General features: G+C 39.1%; 1 long non-coding RNA gene across 1 annotated transcript; it reads right to left on the bottom strand.

Annotated features, from left to right (window-relative positions):
- Nucleotides 1-1,708: 1,708 nt before the first annotated feature.
- LOC110354493 (uncharacterized) lies at nt 1,709-6,744 on the bottom strand. Its single transcript, XR_002406555.4, has 3 exons — nt 6,714-6,744; nt 5,772-5,933; nt 1,709-4,090 (listed from the first exon to the last, which is right to left on the bottom strand). It is a non-coding gene; the product is annotated as an uncharacterized lncRNA (long non-coding RNA).
- Nucleotides 6,745-15,182: the final 8,438 nt, after the last annotated feature.

Raw genomic sequence — 15,182 nt, 5'->3', positions numbered from 1 at the left:
TGGGGTTTTTTGAAGTTATGTTTCATTTCTTTTGTTTTGTTTGTGTGCTTGTTTTATTGTTTGTTTGTTTGTTTTATTTGTTTTTGTTGTTTTGTTTGTTTTTGTTGTTGTTTTTTTAAATACAGTAATAAATTAGAATAGTTCAGTTGGAAGGGACCTACACAGATCATGAAGTTCAACTTCCTAACCACTTCAGGGCTTATGAAAAAGCATGTTCAGGGCTAACCAAATGTTAAAGCATATTGTTAAGGGCATTATCCAAATGCCTCTTGAAGACTGTCAGGCATGGGACATCAACCACCTCATAAGAAAGCCTGTTCCAGAGTTTGACCACTATCATGGTAAAGAAAAGTTTCCTAATTTCTAGTCTGAACTTCCCATGGTGCAGCTTTGTGCCATTCCCAGGTGTTCTATCATTGCTTCCCAGGAAGAAGAGACTGCCGCCTCCCTTTCCATTTCACCTTCTCAGGAAGTTGCAGAGAGCAACAAGATCACTTCTTGGCACCCCTTTTCTCCAAACTGTTATTAGGGACAACAGTAGAAAATATTAATCTGTGTGCAACAGCAAATGATCTGGAAAGGGATGAAGTCTAGTGGGCAATACCTTTTAGCACAGAATATAATGCTTGCTTGTCCCTTGGAGCATAACCTTCACTTTCCATGTGATGATTGCATTTTATTGGTCCACCCCTTTCTGCAGAAAGACCTCGGGCTGCCAACCTTTCCTCTGCATTTTCACCCTCCATCTCACCAGCTACTAAGCCTTTGCTTTGCCCAAGAGAAGTGTGTACATGGTTGGCTGGTAAAGCTAGTATGTCTTCAGTGGGAGGTACAGCACACAAAAAGGAGCCAACCAGGCCAGGAGGCAGCTGTTTCTCCCCTGCACTGATCCAGACAGCAGGCCGCAGCAAAAATCCCTTTTTCAGTCCCTGCTCATCTCCTGATGATATAATTACTTGATCAAGCCACAAGAGGAGGTTTTACAGTCAGGACAGAGCTGGGAACAGAGCATTCTGGAGGCTGATCATGGGTTACAGACATTCTTCTTTATGAGAAAAGACCAGTCTGAAGTCTGATCATATTTAGGAAACATTGCAAAGTTTCCTAGAGAAAGATATTGTTCACAAAAATCCCCCCTAGTCCTATCCCTTTAGGATGAGAAAGACCACCCCATACAGAAGAATGGCTCTGTAAAGGCAGAAATATCAAAGACTGTGGAAGCCATGAAGAACTTTGATGTTAATTCTTTGTTAAAAAAAAAAAAAAAAAAAAAAAAAAAAAAAAAACCTGCATATGATGGCATGAAATAAAGTGAATGGATAGACAAAGACTGTCCTGTCACTCTGAAAACCAGCCTCCCCTCCAGACTCACCACTGCCCATCTTCAGGAATGTCTTTTCACTTGGTGCCTTTTTCTATTTTCTGCTTGAAATATTAAACATATTGGTTCTTTAGAACCAGTAGGAATAAACCATTACTTTTGACAATAATGTTTGAGATCTAGCTAATTTAGAATTATAAAAATATTGTATAAAAATGAAAATGATATAATACACAATTGGTGGGGTACTTTTATAAAGCTGTGAATATAATTTAAAGCTGGAATAGATCTCTGTATTCGTTTAATTTCATCTCCTACAGGTCACTGAATAAATGAATTCCCTGAATTCTTTATTTAAAAATACAGTTTGACATAATTTATCACAAGCTTCTGACCAATTATCCTCCTTACTAATAAATTACATTTTTATCAGCTAAAAATTAGATAAAACATTGTAACTCTGTCTAGAATGTAACACAGTAAAACATTGGTTCCTTTTTTCATATAACATTTGATTTACAGGTTAAAATTCACACAAGATTTTAAATATGTAAACGGAGATTTTCATTACTGTGACAGCCTTTAAAAATAGTCAAATACATACAGTGTTGGCATTACTGAAAACCTGCGTAGAAACCGAGTTTGTATCCAAAGTCAGTTAATCTCTTTCCAAAGCGCATTATAAATAGGAATTGATGTGGTAACATTTTAAAATTGTATTATCAAGAAAGTCAGGTCTAAACGTACCATTTTAACTTGATTTGCCATTTCTCATTATCATTTTACTATTTATTTTGTCCCATTTTTCAATTGAATGACTTAAGTATTGCCCTTGAGATGCTCCTATTTATAGCATATCTTAGAATTTATTAGGTTCACAAAAACTCAGTCGATGATGTTGACCTTTACAAGAAAGAATCACTCAGACTCCTTAATTCCATTTCACTGCATTGCAGTGGTAGCTATCTTTCTCTGTTTTATCTAAATTTTACTTACTAATTTCACTACCCTAAGGCTGTCTCAAACAAGACGACATTTTCAAGCTTCATTTTTTCGTAGCTTCTTTATTAAATGCAAATGTTCTCCTTTTGTAGTTTTCTTTTTCATTAAATTTAGGATAACAGAAAAACTGTCAAGAAAATATATATAGTTTCCGAATTCCAGTTGTGAAATATACCTGCAAAGGTAGAGAAGCCTTACCTTCCAGAAAAGCACGGCCAAGTTCCACCAAAGAAACAAACTGAAAGAATGACCGACTGGGTCATCTCACACTAATGTGGGTTATCTACTTCAAAATGAATAGAAAGAACAGGAAAGAACTAGAAATACCAGCATACAAGAAAAAAAGTATGCAAAACTGAATTAAGTTAGTAGATTATGAAGAGGTTAAATAAAATGTCAGTGCAGGGAGGAACATACATCACTGAAAAACTTCAGCACGCAGAGCAGATAGCGTGACTACTGATTCACAGAAAAGAAGGTGATGGCAGGTTAATTAACCACATTTCATGTATCTGTAGAAAGATCACAAAAGGAGCAGAGACTAAGAAATGGTAGTAAAAGCTGCTATATTTTAATTTTCAGAGCAGAAATTGGCCTGGAGTTTGTTTGTTGCTGTTACTAACTGCTGACTATTTCATTCTGGCATTCAGGAGTATTTGCCCAGTGAGCAATGCCTGAACACAGAGGTTCGTTTAAAAAAAATCAAGGGAATCTAGAAGGATGACAAGCCCAGACAGAATCAGAATATTTACTCAATCAGAGCAAAATTCAAAAGCAAAAACCCCAATGCAACAGAATGCGACAGTAAATTTACCATCGTCAAATTTACCATTGTCACAGGGAAATTGTGCCATGTGGTAGGATCATGGGAGATCATAGTTCCAGCATTTCTTCCCACCTCTTTTAGTGATTACAAAAAAGGCTGCAAAAGTGTTTCCTCTCTGAAAATGTAACATCTTTTCTGTCTTGCAGCATATCTCTGCAACCCAGAGTCAGCCCATGACCCTGGCTGCAAGGAGAGCCACTGGAACTCAGGTGGGAAATGGTAGTAAGAGGCAGGCAAGCATCCCATCCCAGCTGAGGCATCCCAATGCAAACAAAGTGATATCCAGATCTAGAACATGGAAAACTCTCCTCTCCAGTGCAGAGAGACAAACCTACCAGTTTACAGCATGCATTTGCAGAAAAATGGACACTACTTTACAGACTGGGGACACTCTTGACCATCCTTGCAGTGCATGGTATTCTAAGAGGTGTCCAGCAATCATAATAACTGAACTTACAATACCTAATGCCTACCCAGTGATAGCAAATCATTTTATTACTATACAAAATAGGAATAACACATAAGAACCATTTCATTTTGTCATACACAGATTAAAATATGGATCTGCAATAATAAAACTGCAATAGAAAAATAGGAGGCAGGAATATATCCTTCTAGGTTATGCTTATCGATTAAGATTTCCCCAGTCGCTTGTACACAGGAGCTGGCTTGTGTGTTGGGCTACTCACCTCCTTACCCTGAAGGTGAGAATTTTCCAGAAAGAACTGCATCTTACCAGCTTATATGGTCAGAGATGGTTGTCCCTGTTGTCACCTTTGACACATTGGAAAATCTTTTCTATGAGGATTTGCCACTTCATCTTCTGTGACAAGTCACAAAGCAGTGTGAGAAACTAGGTTATTTTCCTTTCCATTCATCCTTGATGTTTCTATGAGTCACATATCCATTGGATTCCCCAGCTACTTTTCCCATGAGTATTTCTAAGGGGGTGAAAAGGAAAGGAGGGTGAAATTTGTCATCTTATAGACAAGTCTCTGGAGTGTGCTATTTATGGGATACATCTACCTTCTCACTGACCTTGCCTCCTTTGCAAATTTATATATCCATTAGAATTTATTAACTATGAATACATTAGGCTCCAGGTGCATTACAAAGTGTCTAGAAAATGTTTTAATAAAATATCCAAACAGCATGTCCAGATAATGCCTGCAATGTCCCCATATGTCTTACTGCACAGATCACACAACTTAGTATGCCCTGATAATATGACCTGCAATAGGTATCATCAGCTATATTCATTAGCATTTAAAATAGGACAAAAAGACAAGCTACTAATAAGTGCTTTCAGTTTTCTAGCTGTTCTATTTGCTATTTAAGAGCATAATATTTTAATTAATTTTTTCCCCCATTATGGAAATAATTTTGAAGCAACTTTCCTTCTGGTTGCTTAAGCAGGTTCATTACAATGCAGTGCAATTTACCCAGCTGGACAGGTCTGCAGGTGGCCAGAAACCCATTAGAGAGGTATCTACCTACTACAGGGGAAACTAATATTCAGGAGACAGGAAATCTCACTGGGACTTCGATTTTGCCAGGCATTAACACAGTTGACTGGGTAGCAGGTGGCTGGAAGCATAAATTTCCCTGTAACTTATTTATTAGGGCTCCCTTGCCGCCCTCCTTCTAGAATTATAACATGCTCTTGGCATTGATAAACCCCAGCAAGGGCACACTGTAAAGACACAATTAGCAAAGTCTCGATAAATATTTTTTATCTGTTTGACCTAAACTCTTTGAGCCAAACTGGGACCCTGTGTGGATTTTTTTTTTTTTTCTGAGAAGAGAAAATAAATTATTTCTATGATGCAAGCCTCCTCATTTAGAAATAGCATATAGCAGCCTGTCTTCCTTAACAGAACAAGAGTCAAGGAGGAATTATGTTTTTCTGTCACGGTTCCAAGCCTCTTTTCAGCCAACTTTCTGCTTGGAAAGCTCTCCATCAACTTTTTTTCCTATGCCATAACCTGCTTTTCCTCTGTGGCCTTTTTCCCTCTCTTTTTCTCTGTATGTTTCCATGATGTTTTCTCTCCCACTAAAACCCTAGCCCCTCCGTTCATTCCCATGAAAACTGTTTGAGCCACATATGCCTGTGAGCTGTTTGCATGCTTCAGTTATCTAGTACCGCAAAGGGGCTCATCTGTAATTTGCAAGCCTTGGGAAGAAAAGCTTAGCACCACACACACCAGCTCTAAAGAGGTTTACTTCTGTGTGTAATGGGAGCGTAGAGAAGAAGAATACCATCTATTTGTTCATCTCCTTCCTTCATTTTCTTTATTGTTTAGAGGACAGCTGGGAGGAAAAGCATAGAAAACTCTCACATGAGTGCTTTGGGGCTAGTTGTTGAGATTCCCTAGAATATTCTGAAAAATTCAGTGTTAATTCACAAATACTGAAGGCTGTATGATTGCACTACACCACAGATGTAGGACCTTGTGAACTGGCACTCACAACACTGTCATTTCCATTGCACACTCACCTGTCTTGCCAGACCAAGGATGAAATATTACATTCATACATTTTTTTCACAGCTCACTCAGGACAAACACACATTCTCTCTCCAGCCTCATGACCACATTTGCCAGATGTGGGTTTGTGTGGTACCTGATTATCCATTGCAGGAGCCCTGTGCCAGAAGAATGCCTGCTGCCTGCTTTAGGGCTGCCTTAGCCCTTCTGCATCCATGTTGCACCATTTGACACACCACCACCTCACATACTGCATAAAGAGGTCTTGGAGAAGCCTGGGAGGGCTGCAGCATTCATCCTGCAAGCACAAAACTTTTTGGAAAACACATTGCCTTATGCAAATCAAAGCAATTCTTCTCCCTGCCCACTCCCTGCTAACACCCACACATCTTTTTCCTGGAACTTGTAGTCTCCAAGTAAGCAGTAGATGCAGAAAGATGATACAGTTACTGTAAGTGGTTTGGAGAATGGAAGTGGGTCTTATGTCTGCTTTTAAGAAATTTCATTAATAAGTAAACATATCCATAAATATTCTGGATAAACCAGAGGCAAGAAGGACACACATTTCAGCTACTTAGAAGCAGGAAAAGCAAGAAATGATTTTTTTTTCACAAACTCTTCCTGTAAATTACATGGGAAAGCTGCATAAACCTTCTTTGACCTGGTTTAGCCATATGCTGTTTTTTCCTGTTAAAATATTCACATATAATTAAGTATCCAGAGGCAAAGAGGAACAGAGCTCATGGAGATGTAAGAGGAGTCTGCACAAGCCCTTCTCCCTCACAACACAAATTCCAAAAATCTCAAAAACAGCCAATGTAAATTCAGTCTTTGGAAAGCTGGCTTTAGCTCATTGCCATTTTCTTTGTCCTTTCTCCTAAATGATTTCAACTTTTCTCTTTTAAAGTATGCATACAGAAAATGAATCATTATACTTATTTTTCTTTTCAGCCTTTACTAGACAAACTTTGTGGTTTTGATTCACACATCTCATCTTAATAGCAGTGTAAGATCTTTTAAATTGAGCTGTTAAATAATAAACTTGTCCACAAATATACAACCATTGCAATAAACTCACATCAGCCATTCAGACACAATGGTGATAAGAGCTGAGATGACTAGAAAGACACTGTTAAGGCCACTTAAAGGGCAATAACAAATAAATGCTATCAGCTGTGTTTTCTCTCAAAAAAAAAAATCAAACAAACAAAACCACCCTTTCTTCAGAATCTTCAGCTCTTTGCCTTATTTTAACATGCAAAAGCACTGGGACATTTTTGCAGCCTCTTGACCCCAAGCGAAGGGTCTCCATCAAACTCAGTTGTTCATGCATATGAAGATTTTCTTCATAGCTGTGTTGTGTAAATGAGAATTGTTGCCCCTTTGGAGTACATAGAACAAGTGTCTGCCAACGTCCACACACAGCAGGGCTCAGGTATGAGAAGGGGTCACCATGTGTGAGGATGGGCAGCCCTGAGGCGGTCTGTCTCAGCACACTGGAACTGCCCATCCCAGAAACCTGGAAGGCTGAGGCAAACTATCCCAGGCTGCTGGGCACAGGCAGACACTGCAGCATTTCCCTCTGCTTAAAACATACATGAGGGAGAAGAGTGTACTTGGACCTCGTTGTGCTCAGAGCCAGAGACCACTTGTGCTTCCCGTTGAGAGCCACTGGGCACAACATGAGGTTGGACTGGGATCAGGTCCCAAAGCCTCTTTTGCTCATTCTCCTGCATGTCTTGCATTTCCTGGTGTATGGTGACTCTGCCCCAGCAGGAGGGTCAGAGAGCACTGCCTTGCTCAGACTGTCCTGGAGGCCATTGTTGAAGGTACTAGCCTGGGAAGTACAGATGCTTCTTGAAGAAATAAATGCCTGGCTGTTTCCTGAACGGCTCCAAGGTAAGCAAAGGACATCAAATCCTCAGCAACTGGGCACCTACTGGGAAAAATAAACATATGTATACACTAATTCCAAATCATTAGGACACCAACTTTAAATTCAGCCATGTGTCAGGCACCTCTTCACCATCCTGAGCCTTAGCGTGTGATGTTGGCTGGTCTCAGAGCACTCTGTTCCACATATGGGAGGCCTACATCAACCTACATAAGCTACTAAGCTCCTGATTTAAACCTGGAAAAAACATTTCATCCACATGTGCTACATAGATCTTCAGGGGTGCTCTGTCTCTGCAGTGCTTGCATATGCCTATACACCTCATTTCAGCAACCTGCATTCCCCCTGCCAAGACTAAACACCCACTCACAAGGTTTTTCTTTGCCTAAATAATGATGGCAGGTGCTCAGAATCTGGCCTCATACCACATAAAAAAAACAACGTAGCTGAATCATACCCCAGAATGTATTCAGTTTAATTATCTGGTAGGAAAAACAGCTTTGCTCATGATGTTGATCCTTTATGGAGTGCAGTTAATGCAAGCTGTAGCATGTGATGCAAACTGTACATTCTACTTGTTTCATCTCTAATATGTTCTGTCTTAATCTTTCTTTTTTTAAAGTCTCTCTATTGCTTTTTCCCACTTTGTATTTAGGCAAAAGTATTGCTTACTATCTCGTTAAGCTCAACTGAGAACAATCGCAAGCTCCATTAGACTACACTGACAATATATGGCTTTAATTATTTTCTTTTTTTTTTTTTTCATAGCAAATTCTCACACTGAAGCAGAGTAACAGAGTGGTTGTGACATATTGCTACAAACTCTTAGTGGGAATGTGTGTGGTGGGAATGGGTCTGGGGGAAGGCTGATGGAAGGGCAGGAGAATGCAGAACAGTTCTTTATGTGTTTTTTATTTTTTATTTTTGGAGAAGAATCTTGATGAAATATTTTTGTATACCACATATGCTAAAAGCATGTCCATCTTTAGTGACATCTGGTCAGAATTATACATTCAAGCACACACTAAAATCTCAATCAGGTCATTAGTTACTTCTTGAGATGATAATCATATTTTTATTAAAATTTTTAAGGAGTTTTGAGCTGATTGATTTCCATAACACATAATTTGTAAGACATATTCTGCTATTACTATATTTTCAGTTTAGCCTATCTTATGGCACAGTTAAAAGTCCTGCCATCTGGCAGAACAATCACAATCTTCCAAATTAGAACATAATTCTATACTTTCTTGGTTTTTCTATACTTTCTTGGTTTGTTTTCTTGGAAAAGCTTTTATCCAAAAATATGAATTCTCCTCACAAGCTAGAAAATATTTCCTAAGATATTTAAAGCCAAAAAACTTTGGTACTGTCTCTTCTTACCAACTCACATTGCTTCTAAAATCAGTGTGAAAAGGGGGCCTCATCATCCTTAATATTCTTGGCTTTCACTTCATCAAGGCTTTTCTGTTGAATCATTCAATACTGTTGATACGAGAATTCTTGTGCTGGCAAGATGGTTTTCCTCTTCCAAGGGATCATAAAACAGTGTTATGCATCGAGAGGAACTTTATTCATATCCTACATAGCAGAGCTTATTCCACTGGCAAGCTTGCTGAGGTCTAAATCTTGGCCTCCCTTTTTCAACTCTAAGATATTTGCCATTACTTCACCTCCAAAGAACTATTTTTTTTTCCATTCTCCCTTAAACATACATAAAGAAAAGGTTTGAGTGTTCCCCATAAGTCAGTTTAATGGTATATAGCACACCTGCGTATGACTTGCAGAGAGGTCTGCATGAAGTCTCCAGGTGGGACAAGGACAACTGCAATGCCCACAGGCAAGAGACTGTTCCCTGTGGAGGCATAGGATAGCTTTGCAGGGATCTGTGAATGCTTTTTCCTCAGTGTCCAGATATTTCTTCAAACTAGCCAATTAGGTCCTGTGAATTGGCATAACACTTTCTGTCAATTTAGCAAAGAATTCAGCCTATTGTTTCCATTCCAGACTCCACTTCCTTAAAACAAATAGTTGACTGTAAGCAGTGATGTATAAATATGCACAGAACTCCAGAAATTTCCAAAATTATAATTCAATTGTTATACTGGGATCTCTGGTTCTCAGAGGCCCTTGGCCCATGTCAGTGAAATCCTGATGGTTAGGAACAATAACTTAATTACCTTGAAATTAAGGTTTCAGCCTCAGTGTTACCTAGCAATACGTGCATTGAAAGCATTATGTTTTAAAAGCCGTTTGAAAGCATGGGAAGTTTGCCAAATATTGTCATAGCTCTGATTTTTTTTCCAGCTCCCCTGATATGTGCTCAGAAATGAGGCCGATCTTCCAAGGAGGAAAGACAGCTGGGATCAAGGCATCTCCACTTACGTACCCTGGAAACTTTCAGACCAAAATCTGTACCTGGATTTGGTTTGGGCATTTGGGTGCCCTCAATTCACACCAGGGAATAAGCACTGGGAATCCTCCCTCTGCAGCCTGGAGGAGGCAGTTTCACATTAAATCTGATGGACTGGAGCCTTATTAACCCAGCTTTTTTTTTGTTGTTGTTGTTATGAGGAAGTTTATCAGAGTTTCTCTGACATACCTGCAAGTTTGCCATAGTGATTATACAGTTTGCTATGGATTTATACCTTCTGGGTCCTTCTGGGTCTCACCACAGAGGTTCAAGCTCAAGGAAGATGAAAGCCCAGGAAACAGTGTTTAGGCCTTAAAAGATTCACTTCTGAACCCCAATTCATCTACCATGCCATTGCACCACAGATCTACCTGTCTTTCTAATCCTGGGCCTGTTACCTTCTCTCCAAACTAAATCCTTTCTTCCAAACACCTCCTTGCTGCCAACTCCACCATCCCTGCAAGGAGACAAAGGGCACAAGTTTTCATCTAGGCCCATGGGCTCCACTTGTATGTTGTTTGTATTCCTGTTTGCTCTGTTTTACCACTGCTTCTGCAGCCCAATTCTGCAGTCTTTGGGACAGGGCCTGTCATTTTGTGTTGTGGCTGCTATGACTGGATCCTGCTCCAAGGCAGAGAATGCAAGGCTCTAAGGTAATAAAAATAAATAAATAAGACTTTGGGCAGTCTTTGTAGTGCTTCATATTACAGAGCTCGTGAGACCTTTGTCATAATGTTTTTAATGTATTTTTGCCACAGAGAGAAACTTACACCTCACATAAATTTGACTGGCCATGATAACTCAGACTGAGAGAGTTTTTGTGCTCTTTTTCTCCATCTTAATATCCTGTGTTCTCTTCCATCGAAGCATCTTCAGAGCTGGATGCAATTAAATAGGAAAAGATGGATCACTGAGACCAAACAATGTGGAAGGTCAGGGGAAAGGGTAAATAACCTTGCAGATATTTCTCTCTTCCTCTCCTGTCCCAGGATGCAGCAATCCCTGTTTTCAAAGTGTTGACAAAATCCCACTGCACAACCCTCAGCCTTCTCCCTTCCACCACTGCCAACAATCCCCTTGCCACTGCCATAAAAAACTTGCTCATTTGAATTAAAACCCAGTGTTTGGACTGAAATACAGAAGTAGCTCATTAAACTTTTCTTAGATAAATTGTTTAGACTAAGTAATTCTCTCCTTTCCTCCCCTTGTGTTGCCGGCCTATTGTTTATAGCCAGCATTCCAGGCTGCATGTGATGAAAATGCTGATGTGTTTCCTGAGTTACAGACTCAAGCTTTATCTCATCTTTCATTTAGGAAACTGGCTGCTTTATCATTTTATGCTGCTGTGTGCAATGTTTATTTTTTCCCCATTATTAACATTGTATAGGAGGATGTGCCCAGCCCGATCAGCTGTTAGTTGTATTGTGCATACACCAATACAACATACATACAAAAAAAAAAAAAAAAAAAAAAAAAAAAAAAAAAAAAAAAAAAAAAACCACCATAGTGTAATAGTTTGGGGAAATCTACACACAGCTCATAGTTTCCCTTTGATATTGGGGACAGTCTCTGAGTTTTAGCATAAATTTGTATCTGTGCACTTATGCCCATCACATACTACATTGACTAAATTGTGGGATTTTCTGGTATTCTCTGCTGCCTTTTACTTCCCTATTTAAATCAAAAACCTCAGGATATGACATGGAAAACTCCTGCCCTATGCACAGAGTTAATGATGATCACCTATTCAGCTCAAGTCCTCTTAGAAAGAAATAATTCATCCTCAGGTTTTTCTCTGTTTGGATTCTGCAGGAGAAATTACTATGCAGTGACTCATCTGATGGATCATGAAGGCAGCAAAGGGGTCTAGGGGCTACAGATGAATCTTTTGCTGGCTATTCTGGTCAATATACAACTAATTGAAAAAGTAAGAGACATAGTCCATGGTTTAGAGAAGTTTCGTTTAAGAGAAAAAGAATCCTGAATTTCCTAAAGCATTTTGACTTAATTCAAAAGAATGTGCAACTGGTTAGGAAAGGGGATGGGTACTTACCCTTTGGTCTACAGGATATTTCTTGGGTTTGTTCAAGTTGATTGATTTTCTAAATCATTTTGAAAAGTCTGTATAACTTTTTGCTTCAATTACTGAGGTAAATATTAAGGAAAAAGTGACTACAATATTAGAAAGAATCTGCAGAGGTAGTGAAAGCCAAAATCAACTGAATTAAAAGATGTCAGTGATGTGAAAATGTAAAATTGCCTGTCTTGGGTCGTGTGCTGCTTGTGAGGATAAATCTGAAACATTCTTACTCGTAATAGTCACCACGATTATTTTTTGTTACCTTTTATATCAAATATGATGGATTCATTGTGTGCATACACTGGATTGCCCTGAATTTTTGAGGGGTCCCAAAAATAAGGTTGTCATATTCTTTAGATGTCTGTCAGTTCAATTATTTTTATTGATGCTATCAATTGCTGTTCTTGAATGACTTCCCATAGTGCTTTCTAATAATAAGTATTTTTCACTGTGAATTTTACCTGCAACCATAGAACACACACAGAACGAGTTACCAGCTTAGATTTTCTTTCTACATTGTTTATATGAGTTTGCTTACGCTGACCTTCCTTTGGAAAGAATATCTTTCCAAAATAATTTACATTTAAGCTAAACCGAAACAAAGGCGCCTGACAAAAATATGGCCTGTCAAAATCCAGCTTGAACTTCGACTTGTTGTTCAGATCTGCTTCCTTCCCTCCCCACACCCAGTAGTATTTGCTTTCTCTAATTCAAATATTTTCAATTCCACTTAATGTTCCCTTTCTCAACAGCTCACTTCCTCATTAATGCATAGAAAAATGTATGGTTTCAAATGTTTGCTCCATGGTCATCCGTAAAATTCACATAAGCAACAGCAGAGCTAAATGACAATCTTCAAGGCTTGGTTCTCTGAGACTTGGGCCATGTGGAATTAATTTTCCAAATTTTCACCAGTTTTTCTTTGTTAAATTGGTGAGGTTCAAACCATCTTCTTGTTACTACATTCCCTGCAAGTTTCTCTGCTCTCCAGTCGTATTTTGTTTACACCATTTATAATTAGCCTGTTACTAACCGTAACACCCATCTCCAAGCATTCACTTTAGTTATTTTTGGATCATAAAAACAGACTGATTGAAAATGAGACATAATAAATCATAATAGTATAGAAAGTTTAGAAAGATGAGTATGTCGACCACTCCTTCTCGTTGTGAGGACGGTGTCTCCTGCAGCGCCCCTGGACATGAAGCCAACACGGTACTGAAATAGGATTTGAACTACACCGCATCTATATTCAGACCTTCAGCTGTAGCATGGGAACATTCAGTTCATTTGCTTTAAGCCAAATTTCTGTTCTTCAAGTCCAGGGACTGCCACAGCATTGATTTGATCCTTGCTATATTTTAGTGCAACCCACAAGGGTTATTTTAATTGTGGTATCCATATGTAATTCGTAAGGACTGCTTTAGTGCTCTCCTCTCTGCTGTTCCCTTTCTTCCTTCCTTCCCTTCACCCAGCCTTGTGCCATCACCCAGCACATGACTTGCAAGCCTTTTGCACAGGTTTCTTATCAAACACAGGCTGCGAGACATCTGTCCTGTAGAGGACAGCTGTCCAGTAGGGGACATCCAGACGAGGCCTCCGGCAATCCTCCGCAGAAAACCTACTTCTTTCGAGGAACACTAGATGGCACACAACAACCACTGTATTATTTCTTTTTTGGTTCAGAAATTAAAAATCCTTTTTAAAGCATCAGCCTGGAACGTAACTAAGGGACCGAGTGCAAAACACGAGTCTCAGCACACTATAAAACCCACTGGGCCTTCCCAATAAAACCTCACCCCTCTTTCTCCATCAGAACTATTATTTTTCTACTTATAACTCTGCATAATTTGGCAGCTTCAGAAAGTAAACAGATTTTATTTAGTGGCTTGTTGAGAGGGAAGGGAATACTGTTGTTTCAGTGCAATATAAAATAATAGCGTGGCAAGCAAAGAAAAGCCCACTTGGTTCAGCAGCAGCTATAATTAATTCAAAAGACAACTGCTGGGACAAGATTCAAGTGATATAATAATCACTCACATGGTTTCCATTAAAGGATCTGTGTTTCAGTTTGTAAGAAAAATCCAGTACTCACTTCTACTCTTTATACACTGATAAGATTTTTTCCTCATCCTAAGAGATCCAAAAGCCCAGGGAAACAGATGCATTTTACTATTCCAAATTCATGTGCTGTTTTGTACCAGTGCTTAGCATGGGTCTGTTTTAATTCTGGGAAAAATATATATATATTGTCAAAAACTCCCTTGTGGGGAAAAAAATAAAAATAAAAATAAAAAAAAAAATAAAAAAGCACGTAACAAGGAAAAGCATTTATAGGACTCTTTATAGCTCATTTCCAAAAGACTAAGCCTATCAATTCCTGGTGCCACTTTACACAGTCATCACATTAGTATAAGGTGGTGCAACTTCTCTGTGTGAGTGAGGTTATAATTTAACTGAAAAGATGCGAACTTTCAACTTCCTGAGCTGTTAGTAATTGCCATAGCTTATTTGAAACCATGTCATGATTACTTGAGAAAGATCCAATTCTAAACTCACCTAAGCAGGAAGCCGTAAATGCAGTTTGCTGGAAGGAAGGGCAAAAAGCCTTCCTTGCTTGGATTAACACATACTATATGATGTAAGAGTGGGTAAGGGAGCCTTGACTCTGAGTGATTTCTTACTCCTCTTCTTCAGAAGCAGGACCCTCTTCTGTGAAAGCATCCCCAGGATGTAGAGCCAAGACCAGTATAAGGCACCCACGTGGTTGAGAGGTGACTCAGAACGGGAGAAATCAGCCTTTACTGCTAACCAAAGTCTCCAGCAGAGATGAGTGTTGTGTTTTGTTTTGTTTTTTTTTTTACTTTCATTTCCATTCATGTATTTTCACATTTTGCATTTCTTGTTACCTATTTTCAACTGTGTAAATAAGTAGTTTTATTTGTGTTTAACTTGCTCTGGTATCTCAGCTCAGAGTAACTGGCTGAACCCTACAGTACTGCATTCCTTCAGGAATGGTCCTGGGCATCTCTTCTCTGCGCCTCATACAACAAGGCATGTTTCCACATAGTTGCGTGACTGGTCTGAGATGGAAAAGTAGAGGCCTTGGGGGAAGAATGTATGCCTGCAAGTGTCATTAACCTAGAAAGTTATCCGGCAG

Source organism: Anas platyrhynchos, chromosome 2 (genome assembly GCF_047663525.1).
Source record: "Anas platyrhynchos isolate ZD024472 breed Pekin duck chromosome 2, IASCAAS_PekinDuck_T2T, whole genome shotgun sequence".
NCBI lineage: Eukaryota > Metazoa > Chordata > Aves > Anseriformes > Anatidae > Anas > Anas platyrhynchos.
The sequence above is the reverse complement of the archived record's forward strand: the minus strand, read 5'-3'. Positions and strand labels throughout refer to the sequence as shown.